General features: G+C 37.4%; 1 long non-coding RNA gene across 1 annotated transcript in view; it reads left to right on the forward strand.

Annotated features, from left to right (window-relative positions):
* The first annotated feature begins 9,727 nt into the window (after nt 1-9,727).
* Nucleotides 9,728-15,428, forward strand: part of LOC116167321 — a 75,312-nt gene continuing 69,611 nt past the window's right edge. The window contains exon 1 of the long non-coding RNA XR_004144504.1: nt 9,728-9,858. This is a non-coding gene — a long non-coding RNA (uncharacterized LOC116167321). The remainder of the gene's footprint in view (nt 9,859-15,428) is intronic.

Consider the following 15,428-nt stretch of genomic DNA (forward strand, 5'->3'; position numbering starts at 1 on the left):
GGATTCTACGCACCAAAATTAATAAGAAAAAGTGTTTTCTCCAGAAATTTTGCAGTAGTCGATTTTTGATAAAAACGGAAGGTTAAGTATTTAAATACTATGCGAAGTATTTGAATACTTCTCAAAGTATTCAAATACCTTGCGTAGTATTCGAATACTTTACGAAGTATCCAAATACTTTACGAAGTATCCAAATACTTTGCGAAGTATTCGAATACTTTACGAAGTATCCAAATACTTTGCGAAGTATTCGAATACTAAATATTTGTGAAAGTATTTGAGTTACAAATACAAATATTGTTTCCATAAAAGTATTTAATTACAAAGTATTTGAATACTTTAAAGGATTTGAATACTAAAAAGTATTTACAAAATCGAATACTGCCCAGCTCTGCTTTATACTAATTAAACTATTAATTATACATAAAAATAAATGCTTACTACTTATTTCTAAGTCAGTCAGCCAGTTTTCACAAACGGATATAAACAGGAAGGGTAGCGGAATCGCGGAAATGACTGTTGTTATTAACTTTCACTTTATTTTTTATCTGTAAAGGTTTATGAGTTTTTTCGGTTATGATACTGATTGTTCAAAGGTTTCAATAAAATTATTATTTCTTAAGCTCGAGAATGATTTTGATTGAAACAACGGAAGTGCAATCACGCCGATATTGTTTAGCGCGTTTCTATAACTTTACGTATAGCTTTTAGCGACACCTTCCAATATACACTTTACTAAATAAACTAAACTGGCATTGAAAAAATAAGAATCTGTGGTTAACTACCCTAAAATAGGCGCTATTTGATTTATTTTCACTTGGCAGGAAGTTACAAATACGGGCAACTAAAAAGAGGAATTAACCCAAGTTCGCATTGATACCAAAACTTCACAAAAGTTATAATTACGAGAAGCCTTCGCTTTTCATCTACCTATCTTGTAAGGAAAGCAAGTCGAATTTGCAGTATCTGCAAAATAAGGTGTCACTTTGCATTCAAAGGTAGGACTAAATGAAGTGGTATGCGATTTTTGTGTAGTTATGAAAATAGAACCTTCGATTAATTCTGCATGATGAGGGATTACTTGGAGTGCAGTACTCATTAGGGTTCTAAGTTGGGAAAATGTCGGCGCATCACATACAGAAATATTAATGATCTCGCTTTAGAAACTGGGGCTTGCTTGATAATCTGTGTCGCATCATTCACTATACCTCGTCGGCGAGGCGTAGCGAATACAATTTGGATACCATATTTGTTAATCTGCACAAACTAGGAAAAAAATTGGGGTTTAGTTTTCAATTGCATTAATTAGAAAATTAACCTTCATATAATGTCTGAGGCTTAGTAGTTATAAATTCAAACGAGCGATGTATCGCATGAAACATTAGGCACTGCTTCTATACAGAAAGGCGGCTGGAAACTGCAGCCTTAATCCCTGATTGGTTGGATGGTTTTATACTCCCTCGGGTACAAGTAAACTGCTCAATATCTTACTCTCATTTGACTGTCGAGGGAAATGATTAATACACTTCAAATATTTTGAGGTTAATTTCTCAGGGAAGATAAATAAATAAAGGATCGGATTTCGTGCGGAGGAACTTTTTTCAGTAAGTCCGTATACCCTCCGATGCAAGTTCTTTAAGAGACGATTTTATTTCTATTCACCTTCTTCTTTGCGATTTATTCAATTATTTACACTGCTTCCTTTGCGGCGAATTTTATACATTCCGAAGATGAGGCATTGGGGCTATTTGCTTGTACGTGAGGGCTAGCGAATATTGATCTGTCCTTACCACCTGCTCATGGTAGCGGTAAATTCAAGGGTTTACACCACTGCATATTAGCAAATATAGCAAATTATAGCGACGACTATAACCAACTGTTCGTTCGTATTTCATGAACGTTAAAATATCCTTCGATGGATATATAATATAAACCTTCATATTTAAATATTGGATAAAAGTTCTGCCTCAACGATGAGCTCCTTCACGAATTTTATCGTTCGTTTTATTTGAATCAATTTGATTTTGATATTACTTAACAGTTTTAGGGATCATGAATCACAAATTTCAGCTTTAGATTAAATTAAAAACTATCTTTTTCATAAATCTTTCATGGCGCAGGGTACCCAACAGCCTCTGCATTGCCACGTTATTTATTCATGGAGTCTTTAGGCTTTCACAATGCCACTCTGTGGGTTTGCTATTCGCAGAAGTGGATATAAATTGATCTAAAACCATTTCCCTCCAGTAGAGACTGCACGTACCGCTGATAAAACGGCGTTTGTAAGTTAACGGAATTATTGTTTGATTTATTGTTAAGAACAACATGTCTTCGGGCATTGAAGACGATATACCAGCAACAATAGAAACCTCGGCATACAACACCGTTAATGCGAAGCAGCATCCACCACCGCCTGAGCCCAGTTCTGCAACTGCACCAACACCACCCTACCATGGGGTACACCTTGTCGTGGTGGTAGGGTTCAGTAGTCACATTTTTCTGTGGCGAAGCTAAAATCCCAGGCGGGTGATTGCTAGATTCAATGGCTTTAACACATAAAGTCTGAATAAACACTAAATTGTTCAAATTCCCACAAGACAATTTTAGTTTTTTAACTTTGACATTTTTTTCTCAGTTTTTTTTGTAATAAAACCTGGCACAATTTTTTTAGGTTGTACACAGAAAAATTTCGAATACCCTAATAAAAAGTTTAGGTTGCTTTTTGACAACAAAAAAGAGTTCGATGTCGTTGTGGCGCTCCAATATTTTTCTTCAATAATCCGCCTCGTTATTTTCCTTTTCTGTATGCCTAATATAAGTGTCCAAAATTTGAAGCGAATCCGTCGAGCCGAAAGTTGGTTAACATGACATGGTTATTCAACTTGCAAACTGATCACTCGCATTTTCCTTTGTCCATCGTGGATGCGACGCGGTGAATAAGTTGGATATGGAAGTGAAGGGGTTTCCTGGAGAAGGAGAGAATACCAACAACCAGTTCTAAACTTATTAAGGAAGTTAACTCATCATTGTTTATTAATCGCTGGGGTGCGGTGGGTTTTAAAACCGTAGACGACGGAGGAGCTAAGAACGAAAGTTGATCGTGTTTCAGAAAGGGAGGGAATAGAATTGGAAAAACACTATTTGAGGATGCAGAGCTATTTTCTAACACAAACACATGCAACACCTCAAGGACGACGAAGAGCCAATTCGGCCTATATTTGAAAATATAGACGGAAATATGACAAAACTGAGTAAGAAAACTCGAAAATCCCTGCAAGAAAAGTTATCTGCAAACTCATACCGCATTAGAGAAAAACAACTGGGAAAGTGGCTAGACATGGAATACATTTTTTAATAAAATAACATTAGGTAAGGATGGTGAGATTGCATGGAGATTGGCAAATGACAGATTGGCTGATGCAGTACCTATTTCTTACAGAAGTGGGTATCAGGAAAAATAGCAACTGTCTTGGGTACCAGTTTTCATAATAATTTCAATTGCCCTCGGACAATACAGCTGTGGTGTTATGTAAAAACGTTAGTATATAGACTTACTGGTATTCAAATGAGTATACACAAAATATACAGCGGTCTTTCACAGCGAATGTCCATTGCGAATTACCTGCTAACAATAGCAAAAAGCACAATTTTTCTATCTTCAACTGATTAAGTCAGTCAGCGAAGAAGAAAGGGAACGGAATATAAAACTGAGTACATCAGAAGAATCAGCTTTTGATTAAAACCGAAATGGTTGGTTTATGGGAAAAAAAATTTGAAAGTATGTGGTGTGAAAAAGGTGGAAAATTGACAGAATAAATACCAATAATAATAATTTATGTATCTCACACATAATGGCCAATTATTTCCATGCAGAAACACTATTTCTAGCAGATGAAACTGCAAAAAATGAAGTTGCGCGACAACTCAAAAGAGGTCGTTAGAACAATTACGTACATAGTTTGTGGTTCCGATGTAAACGTCAGGTAATTTCGTTTTGTAGACTTGAATGGAAAATCGCATTATCTATGTCTCAACAACATGGTGTTTGGGAAAATGTCGATTCGTTAAGTAAGTAATGAAGTAGGTACAACTAGGTTAAACTGTATCTAAAGTTCTGTTTCCTTCAGAAATTCTTGATGTTAAATTAATGTCCAGTAGTCTACTGTTATCGTGTAGAAGTGGTGAACATTTTCCATTCAGTTTTATTTCGTCGTGAATTAACCATTGGAAAATGCATCCCTATTTTACCCGTGAAATGGTATTTAATCATTTATAACGTCAAACCCCCTTTGGAATTATTCGCAAATCAAATTAAACTTGTCTACTAACTATGGATTATTCCCGAAAGTTTCCATTTAAATATCGTTATAATTACATAATGCACAGGTTTAATGCAAACTCGTTAAATTTTGACGATATTTTCTGTGCCTAATCCGTCAATCCCCTTTTAAATGCAAACTTTGCAGTAAAGCGGCAACTTTCCTTTTTCAATAAACGCAACTTGGAAAACTGCTAGTTTACCTACCCTAAAGGTTTATTGATATACTTTGGAACAAGCATAAGAAACTTATAGCATGAATTTTATATATTACACCATTTACGACTATTAATTTTATTCATTTCTTAATCCAGGAGCGGATACTGATACAACGACCATCAAATAATCTTTTTTAAAATTATTTAGTATAATAAATATACAAATAAGAAAAGTTTCTATGAAAGTGTATGCACAAATCATTCCATTTTATAAAATAGAAAAGTTTTCCTATAAAACTTTAGTACAGTTACTGTTTTACTATTCAAAATGAAGCCATCTTCTGTTTAAACTTTATTGAGATTATCCCAAGCGACGCGAATAGCTAGGGATTCTAATATTTCGGTGCGCATTTAAACGATAACCCGAAATAGCCCTTTAAAGAAGAATGTTGCTATTTACCTAACTTATTTTTTATTACCATTCGTTATGGGTCGTTTTCAGTTTTGGGGGATATTACTTATTACGGCTACGATGGATATTTGCATAGTTAATTACGGCAATGATAGCTTTTAACATCCAAATTAAGTGTTTATAGAAAGCGTTGTATGACATTTAGGTACTGAAATCCCTACAAAAGCTTCTAAGGCTAGTAAATATAATGTGGTAGTAACCAGTTAGTAGTAGTTTTGTAGTAAGGCAAGAATAATGACATGTTAATTTAATTTTGATTGCTGCTTTATAGGGGGTGGCAGCATGCCCTAAGGATTTCAATGCAAAATGCTTGAAATAAGAGGTGCACTTAAGGGGAATTGGACTTGCATACGCAAGGTACTTGCCTTATTGTTAATTGATATCTCAAATATACCTACCTCGACTTTCATCAGAATTTCACGACCGTTCGTAAAGGAACTGTAAAATAAATTTTAAGGGATGCGTCCCATGAGCAAGCAAAAATATATTAGAAATTAATATTTATTTACTTGCCCAGAGTTGGACTGGGTCACTGGGTCAACTGGGTCACCTGAGTCACGTCATACTTTTTTCAGTTAGACCCAGTTTGACCCAGTGACCCAACTTGACCCAGTTTGACCCAGTGACCCAGTTTGACACCAGCGACCCAATTTCACCCGGGGACCCAATTCGACCCAGTAACCTAGTTTGATCGAATAACGCAGTTAAGTTAGTGCCCTCGGTTCAAGTGTACAGATCATGAAATAAATGAAATGCTGGTTTGTTGAAAATAATACTCGATTGCTTGACAACTGCCATTTCTGTGATGTTTGCTTTAATACTGCCGTAAAAAACTTTCCATGTCCCGAATTGTATTAGAATAATGTTATTTCTTTGCTTCAGGGCTTACCAGTTTGCTTACAGGTGTTCATTCACATTTAATTTTTTTCTACTAGTTAGCTTAATCCAAATAAATCTTTTCTCTAAATACTTTCATTGACTACTTGACTACAAACTATAAACAAATGCATTTGATTTTTTTAAGTATTAGTTCTCTTGAATGAAATTGGGCTACGTGCTTGTTGGCGAATATTATTGAGGAAGTTTTTTTTTAAATTAAAAGTTACTTGAAATTGTTTTGGATGATACCTAACAAGAATTTAATTACTGGGTCACCGGGTCAAGATGGGTCACTAAGTAAAGCTGGGTCAAGATGGGTCACTGGGTCAAGCTGGGTCACCGGGTCAAGCTGGGCCACAGGGCCACCGGGTCAGGGTCAAACTGGGTCACCGGGTCAAGCTGGGTCACCGGGTCAAACTGGGTCAACTGGGTCACCGGGTCAAGCTGGGTCACCGGGTCAACTGGGTCACCGGGTCACTGGGTCAGTAAACTAACTGGGTCACCGGGTCACTGGGTCACTCTATGCTTGACCCAGTCCAACTCTGTACTTGCCTTCTCTATACGAACAAATGAAAATAGTTGGTAACTTTAATGAACGTAAAGCAGTAAATAACTATGCCACAACAACCCTCTAGTCATTTTGCTTCTTTTGCGTCCTCAACACCTTTAAAGTCCCCTTTCTCTACTTCTTGCGCTACCAATACCAAGAATAAGCATGTTACAACGACCCTCTTGGCTCTTACCATGCTTCATTATGTTTAACCTTTAATGTGAGAGCCCAGGAACACTGTCTGGCAATCAATTAATATAATACCTAATCTTCTTTGGCAACGCCCCATTTAGACACTGGTCAGGCGGTCACTACATTGACACGAACAAAATTCGGTCCATCTGTGCGTCTGCCTCGTCTAACTCGAGAACGAAAAGAGACAGCGATGTCAAACCTTTGCCAATCGATTTCTGCGCGTTCAAGGATCAGTGCTATTGAATAATAAACCGGATTAAAAGTCTGATTTCCGAATACGGACAGAGTGGCAAAAAGACGCCAGGTCTGGTGGGTAAGCCGCATGAGCTAGTGGTCTCCAGCCATACGACTCGACCAATTCCTTCGCGATATTTTTAAAGCGGGTAGTAGGAAAAAAACACAAATGACCATTTTCCAAAAAAGTCACTGGCTAAAAAATGGACCCCTAGGTCGCCTTGAAAGTACGGACGACTGGTTTTTCTAAGCTCGTTTAATCGGAACATTACTCTAATATGGTTTTGGAACGCTATTCGAAACTATTCGCTTTGACTCTCCAAACGCTAAAACGAAAATCCCTAATTTTCGTGCAAAAAAATTAATTTTGTAACGCCTACTTCATGGTGGAAGAGCAATGGCGGAGATGTTATTAATTTTCATTGGCCCACCAGCTTGTTTTCCTTTCAACTGCGTTTAACTTGCCGCGTTGCATAAGTAACTTAAATATGACCTGTTCCCAACTCAAGTCCCAATTCAAAGCCAAAACCAGATAATGGGGATACAGAACCAATTTAGAACAAATACACATTGACGAACGTCTGAGAAGACAAAAATCAACAAAATAAAAACTTGCACTTGTTATGAGTAACATTTGTTTGGTGGAATGCTCCTGAGACCTTGACTTTTTAATCTCAGAAATTTTTTTCCGCATATTTCAAAAGAACCAAAAATTTAACGCCAATAAATGCTCTCGTTACGTCTACCAACTATCCCAACACCTTGTAATAAGAAATAGTACAACATACATGGGGTGCGGATTTTAAAAGCATACGAAAAATAACCGTTGCAACCCCAATGGTCAGAATAAAATATGGAAGCGAAATATATGGTTTGTCGCGACAAACAACTCTTATGCCAATTGAAAAACTCACCAACTAAGCTATGAGAGCAAACGAGAGGTTATCGAGAATAGACTACACTAGGGCCAAAGTTGTTTATTTCAAATGAAACATCCCTTGGTGGACCATGCAACAAGGTAGTGCATACTTTGTTTTAGATTCCGGGAAAAAGTCAGAAGTATCCCCACAGCAGCAGCAAAGCAAAGTTTATTGTCTATTGCGAGCTGTCATTGAGTTAGTCCTTACCACCGGCGGCCATCAGTATTCACGGCGGAACAGATTGTGTTATATACCAGGATTTAGAGTTAGGTGAGGAACCACTGGACAACGAATTCGTCCTCTTCTCGTTCAGTAAGTGTACATAACTCGAAGGATCAGTTTTCCAAATTAATTATAAATAAAGTGGAAGTGATAAGGAGCGGAAAAACGATGCATTTGTTGTTGATAGAGGTAGATGTAAATTGGATATTTAAAGCAAATTAGAAAAGACAAATGATGGAGGGCGAAATGATACTGGGAACAACTGACGCTATGTATCCAGACAGGAGCTTCATAGAAAGGACCAAGTGGTCATTAGCCGGATGAGTATCGGACACACACATATAAAGCATGGGCACCTACTTGTTGGAAATCCCGCTCCGAAATGCCCAAAGGATGGGGAAGAGACCGTCACGTCGAGCACATCCTTCGCTACGAGAGAGCAAGTATTAGAATAAACAATAAAACAGTAGAAGAACTATGCCAAGAAGGAACAGAGAATGAACTATCAGAGTTTATTAAAGAGGTGAATATCTATAGTAAGATATAAAGACTGAGAAAGGATAGAAATAGATACTAAGTCAAGTAAATACTTACCTCAACCGCTAATAGCCCTAGCAGATGATGAGGGTTGTCAAAAAAAGTCTATTGAACCTACCCAAACGTACGAGCGAGATAACGCTCAATAGAAACAAAACTTAACGCGCTAAAAATTAGGGTTTATGTAACCCTTATTCTGAAATATTTATTCAAGCTTACGCGACGCGTCAAGGCGATAATAACGCACGTGGCAGACTTCAATTTGAAACAACAAGAATTTAAACAAGAAGGAAAGTAAAAACCCCTTAAGAAGTATCACAGACTAATCAAGATTGAGCGTAGGGATTTCGAAAGAGGAAAAACTCGGGCGTTATTGAATTATGAAGAAATAACTATATCTCGATAAATGCATTTTCCTATCCTTTTAGATCAAAAGTTTTGATAATGACAGATACGCTTTTTTTTGAAATCTGGTGAATTGATATTGTCAGCTAATATAACAGAAATTTAAGTTAACCACCTAGATAAACAAAACTATCTACTAAATTCATTTTTCTACACTGCACTATACAAATAACGATCTCAGTGAAGGTGAAAAGCTGAAATATTTCAAATAAAGCAGAAAGAATCCTCAATTGACTTGTAATCAATACCGGTTTTTCCCATTTAATTGCTGTAATTAAAACAAATGAAGCGGTAAAATATCGTTCGAGGATGCTGCTGTAACAAAACAGTAGTATCCAACTAAACGGCACTATAATAATCATCGTGGAAAAATATACAATGTTTCACCTTTAACTCAAAATGAATTTTACAAAGTGTAATTATTACAAATTATGGAGAAGTGTAAAAAGAATAACTAATTTGCTTTATTAATTTAGTAGTCGGAAAATTTACACTGGCGCCCAAATTTCTAAAAACTTTTCACAATTGTACCAATCACAGCTGAAAGTAAACTAATAATCCAAATGGAAGGGTTCGCTTGTTTCCAAAGCAGGCTCTATTAGAATACAATTTTATGTTTGGTTGGTATCAAACCTGGTAAAGTAAACCGATATCACTTTGTACGCGTCACTTAGCGGTTAGTGGAGCTTTTGTTAATTGCTGTCGGGATCTCGGAGTCCTTGCCAGATAGACGGTTGAGAACGCACCTTTCAGCGGGGTTGATTACTAGTTCTTTGAAGGGAGTTAAGAGTGGCGCAGGCGCCACCCTCGCGACTGACTCACCCGCGTCAGTTTCCGCGAACTGCGAAAACGGTCACCCACGTTTTATTATCCCGGCGCTCTTATGTCACATAGGTTCGGTTGGTTATAAAAATTTAATTTTATGAGTCGATCGATTAAACAAATTTTCGTGGGAAATTATTTTTCAGGTAAGAGTTAGTACTTGCATGCTTGATGTTGGAAAGGCGTCGTCGGGCGAATAAGTTGATGTTTTGCATAAATTTGGAAGATTGTATAATATGAGCGCGACTGGTGCCATGCTAAACGTGCACCCTTGCAGATGGTCAATATCGTTATGTGGCGCAGAAAAGTGGTATTTTGTGGCCCACATCTCAGCAACGATCCAAGAAACGTTTCTAAAGTTTACGGCGCAAAAAGTTTCATTTCCCTGTGTCATTTACACTCGAGGCGACCGATATGAATTATGGTTTCAACCACTACCATCATAATAAACACTTTGCAGAAGAAAATTCGCTATTATAAGGCTCCACCACAACAATTTTTGGTCGACGACTTTATGGTATTTGCGACCCACAAGTGAAATTTACTACCGATCTACGAGGTGCAGAATTTTCAAAACATTTGGCAAGCACCCCGTTTGCGCTTTAGCGTTACTTTAAATACGGATTCTCAATTGCGCTTATGAAACAAAACTTTGTGAAAAGTATTACGGAAATCTATATCTCAATCTGGAGCCACCAAAAAGGAAATCGAAGTACAAAGTGTACGTAAACACGGGGTTATTTATGGTGACATAAAGCGTTCTCGGCTTACAATCTCCACTTTTGGGTCATGTCTACATATTTCTCCTTTCTGAACAGTTTCTTGTGACATTGATAATGGCCATTACTGTTCTCGCTGGATCTTTATTAATATTGCTTATTATTACGCTGTCAATCTTTTTATTATAGATGCCTTAATCACTAGGATTAAGTGGAAAATTAGTCAGTCGACTAATCTTATAAAACAAAATAAAATACGATATTAATTTTCGCGGGTACTCTGCGGAAAATGCTAGTGTAATCTTCTTCTTTAGAAATTGAATTTGTAAGCTCGAAATAATCTCGCTGTAGAGGATTAATCCCCACTTTCAAATTGGAAATATCGCCTTTAGCTACATTTTCATAGTGTACGGCATTAATTTCCCACACGCTTTTCAGTAGCGAATGATTTGAAAAAGTCAACTGTAATACACCTTCACCTTACATAAAACCCAGACCTCTAATTGTGGAAAGGTGTGATATTATTCGAGGACGCACTTTCCCGCACAGGATTAACGGTGCGTATAAAGCGTCACGTAGGAGCACGAATATGTTTTCCGTCTGATTTCATTTTCGGGGACAAATCGAATAGCCGCCATGAACTATTTCCTTGGGTACCCAGCAAATAGTTCATTTTTTACGCAACGTTTTGATGTTCGACAGCGTTGGTAAATATTCTCACAATTCTTGTGTAGTCTGGCATTAGGTTTTTAAAAAAATTGAAAAACTGTTTGTACTACTGCAAATATTTATAGCGTTTTCGATTGGCAAAACTCGTGCTGCACGAGTGCAATTTTTACGTTCTATTGGTAATTTTAGGGCAATTTTCTGTGTTCCATTGGCAAATGTGATGCAACAATTACGCACTCAGTGCAAATTTCGACGCACGAGGTCCGTGAGCTCGTGGAGCTGCTAGTTAACAAATTTTCAAAACAAACGTGCGACAATTTGAATTTGTTTCTTGCGTTGGGAGAGTTTTTTGTCGTCATTTAGCGATAGCGAAGATGATGAACTAGCCATAACTTCTATTTTACAAAAAGTTGCACTTACTCATTAAACTGAACGCCAAAAATTGGCCCTTTACAGGTATTTCAAATTTATATTTCTCATCGTTTATCATAAATAATACTGAAATCGTTTGTCATTTTTTAGAATAGAGATTTGTCGATTACCTAAATCTAAAATGAGGTTATGGACAAATGACAACAAATATTTACGAATATTTATGTTCCATTGAGAGCAATTTTCACATGGATTTCTTCAGTTTCTCGTGCAACACTCGTGCAGTACGAGTTTTGCCAATCGAAAACGCTATTAGTTTAGAGACCACGATAGTAGAAATTGTAGATTCATTTTTCTATCGATCTAAGACAAGTCGATTTCCTACAAATTTCTTGCTATATTTTTGGGTAGTTTGTCGACTTTATCGCTTAATATAATCAAAGTAGAGCTTAGGAAATATTTAGTTTTCAGTCGATTTAAAACAAGACGTTTCTCTATGAATGTTAGAGGCAAGACTATAGTCTTTAGAAAATTTTTTGGTTTCTCCACTGTTTCGCATAATATAATAAAGTAGCCTACATTTTCTTCATTCTGCTACAGCCTCCGGCTATAAGCCTTCAGAAATACTTATTTTTCAGGCGATCTCGCACAAGTCGACTTTCTATATATTTTAGATTCAAGGCTATAGTATTTGATATATTTTTTGGTAGTTTGTCCATTGCACTTATTAATATCATCAAAGTGACCTAATTTTTTTCACAAGGCAACTTTTTATCAATTTTAGAGGCAAGACTATAGTCTTTGCTACATTTTGTTTGGTAGTTCTAATGTTTCGCTTAAAGCGACCAATTTTTCTCACTTTTGCCAGCTCTTTCTGCTCCAATCTTTCGGAGAGATTTATTTTTCAGTCTAAAACAAGTTTATTTGGTATAAATTTTAGAGGCAGAATCCACAATCCTGCTCTATTGACTTCTATGGGCAAATATCAAATCTTCCCTTCGGAAAGTGATCTGAGGATTGCTAATCCCCCTTTGGAGACATTAACTTGCCCAAGTGTAAGTTCTATGGCGAGGTAGATGAAACTACGAAGCATGTGGTGTGTCACTATGATGCCTTAATCAGCAGACATCAGCTTCTTGGCGACAGTTATCTGGAACCGGGGAGGGTGGTCAACTTAAGCTTTACGGGGTGTTTTATTGAGTTGCGAAGGAAATAGGGTAGGCACAATGGGCATTATACTAATCTAGCTAACATCATCTTCCATCTACCGCTGTGCTGGGTTTGGTTGTCTTGAGTTATTCAGTTGAAACTGTAAGTGGAAGAGCCGGCTCTGGACCATAAAACAGCTGTTTTGAGGCCAATGTCAACATGTGAGTTCAAGTTCAAGGGTGTTGCTGCGTAATACTTGCTTTAGTGTATGATGACACTCGGACCACCCTAGAGGTAATTTTACTGTGACCAAGTGCCTACAGGGACTTCCAGTGTGGACAGTTGATAGTTCAGCGATCTCTGTATCTGCCCTACAATTCAGTGTAAGGTTGACTCTCTAGATCTTCTTGGGGAGTATGCGTGTTGGTTAGTGTGCAGCGGAAACCGTGTTTGCGCCGTATCTCTTATGCATCTATTGCACATGTCTTTCAAGTGTCTTAAGAAGAAAAGATATCAAGCTGATTGCATGGTGTGCTTTAAGTGTTTCCCAACTGAGTTTTCTACTTTTCGAGCGCCCTGCGTCATCAGGGATTCTCAGAGGACATGCTTGTTCATGAGTCTACAATGAAGGTGGTATACAGTTTTGTCCTGTAAGTCGGGAGGACTATTGACTTTAAACTCGGAATTCAGGCTTTAAAATTGTAATTCATAGTTTAAAGTCGGAATTATAAAATCAGGGAGGGGAGAAATGAACTGGACTCGCAAGTCGACTAACTTCTGAGACACACGACGGCACGAATTCAAGAGTGCCTTGTGCCCGTTCCTTGTCTTACACTGTTCAAGGCAATCGACCATACGCATACCAGAAATTAAACTGACGCTAACACTTTTCCGGTCGAGACTTCAGCGTGAGCAAGTGCCGGCATCCATCGCAAGAAGCTTTTTCATGTACAATTCATTGCGTTCCCCTTTCCTGGAAATGCCCACACTATCAGCTCGCTCACGCATTGACTCTGATTACCAAATCGGGGAGGTTGTCGATGATCTATTTAGTAACAGAGGAAATTGGTGTCCCGGGACGCATATTCGTAAATAACAGACGAGCAGCGACGGACCTATGGGGGGGCAAGGGGGGGGGGGCAGGTTGCCCCTCCAATACTTAACTAGTTGGCAATTTTGACAAGAGTTGGTAATTTGCATTACCAGTTGGCGAATGCCACCCAAAGTAGGTAAATCGTAAATGTAATAAATCTACTATTGAAGGAATGAGGAATTGCGGCAAAATCTATAAAAAAGGACTCTTTAATAGGAACAAGGAAAGTCACTTCCTTCTTCAACACAAGGTTGGCATTTTGGTAAAACTTTTAATTAGTATATTAGAGACCGTATACTGCTATCTTACATTTTTTACATGATTTATTAGACTTGGAAATACCACTTAATACTTAATAGATACTACCCGTTTGAGTTGGAAATTTTTACAGTTGAGTTGGCAAAATGTCATGTCTGCCCCCCCAATTTTTTTGTCTAGGTCCGTCCCTGCAGACGAGTTATCCTTTCGGAAAACTCAGCAGCATTTTGCGTTTTACAAAAGTTTGAGAAGAGAATTTTAAACATACAAATAAGTTGAATTGGGACACCTACGCATTTTTTGTGAAAAAAATATAAAAAAGATGCAAAGAATCGAACCAAAGCCGCGCGTTTGCAAGCCGAGTACCCTTGCCACTAGACCACTATGGTACACATTCAATCGTTATTAAAATGAGTTCGCATTCCGAAATAGTTGTGGGGAAGGGTCATTTTTCGTATGCATGCGTACGTTTACAAAGATGCCTCCGGACACGGCACGTCCACGACCCTCGTAACAACGGCATGGAGTCTTCATAAAAACACAAATACAGATAAAAGGAGAATTCTTAGATGTTTGCAAATTACATAGCAACAGTATTAATATTTCCGAGGAATTTCCACCTCGAGCATTCTACTAGTGAAATTAAAGATGATTTCCCAGAAAAATATTTTTCCGGAAGAAGTTTTGTTCTCTCTTTTGCAATATTCTCATTCAGTGATTAGTGACACAAAGCATTTAAAATTTTTTCGGTAGAGGATCAATAATAACATGGCCACCTTTGATATGTTATTGTGGGCAGTAATGTGACCGAAAAACATTTTTGTTTGCCGATTACGAAAATACGTAAAAGATCAATACCGCCCGTTTTCCTAGGTCGAATAGCGTAAAAGTAAAACGTGACATAACCAATTTGATGTACAGTGGAATTTGATTGCACGTTATGAACGATGAATAGGAAATAAGTAATGAATTATACTATACTCTTCCCTATTTATCACGTAATCTACAGTGATTTTTTTTTAAATGCGAACATAGGAGTTTGCATGCAATGTAATTTCCCTATGTTCCATTTAAAAAAAAACACATCAATCTATTGAGTAGTTCAAATGAGTAGTAGATACAATAATTGACGGCTGTCACATTTTTAAAAATACCGCCGTCCAATTTAATTACGAAATCGGTTAAGTTATTGCTTAGAATGTCAAAGAGGACACTTTGAACATTTATTGTAGTTGTTTTCGCTATTTATTTTCTTATTTTCTTCGTTTATGTATTGAATAGATCAAATTAGTACAATACCAGGTGCACATGACCTACAAATAATTGAAGGTTGGTTCACAATGAGTTGTGGTGTCAGTGCGTGGCCTGTGAGGTCAAGTTATCGTAAGTTTAAGAAAAATGTTCCTAATGTTGCTATGGCCTCACATGGCTTCTTAAAAAAAATCTTACCGAGTGC

Source organism: Photinus pyralis, unplaced genomic scaffold (assembly GCF_008802855.1).
Source record: "Photinus pyralis isolate 1611_PpyrPB1 unplaced genomic scaffold, Ppyr1.3 Ppyr1.4_LG3b, whole genome shotgun sequence".
NCBI lineage: Eukaryota > Metazoa > Arthropoda > Insecta > Coleoptera > Lampyridae > Photinus > Photinus pyralis.